Genomic DNA, 264 nt, shown 5'->3' with positions numbered 1-264 from the left:
GAGGCCCACTGACCGGCTGACCTGAAGGCTTGGTCCGGCGGTCCACGCGTGGTCAGCTCCGGCCCAAGACCCTTCTTGGTCAGCTCAGTCCGACTCGTCTTTTCTCGGTCCGCCTGTCCCAGAGTCTGGTTCGGGGCTGACCAACTCTTGGTCAGCCGGACCAGACTTGGACAGATGACCGCAGACCGAGCTTCCGGACCTCCTGGACTGACCAAACTTGGTCCGGGGCTGACCAAACTTGGTCAGCTCCGGACCAACACATTG

Source organism: Tarenaya hassleriana, unplaced genomic scaffold, assembly GCF_000463585.1.
Source record: "Tarenaya hassleriana unplaced genomic scaffold, ASM46358v1 Cleome8, whole genome shotgun sequence".
NCBI lineage: Eukaryota > Viridiplantae > Streptophyta > Magnoliopsida > Brassicales > Cleomaceae > Tarenaya > Tarenaya hassleriana.
This window is presented reverse-complemented; position numbering follows the sequence as displayed.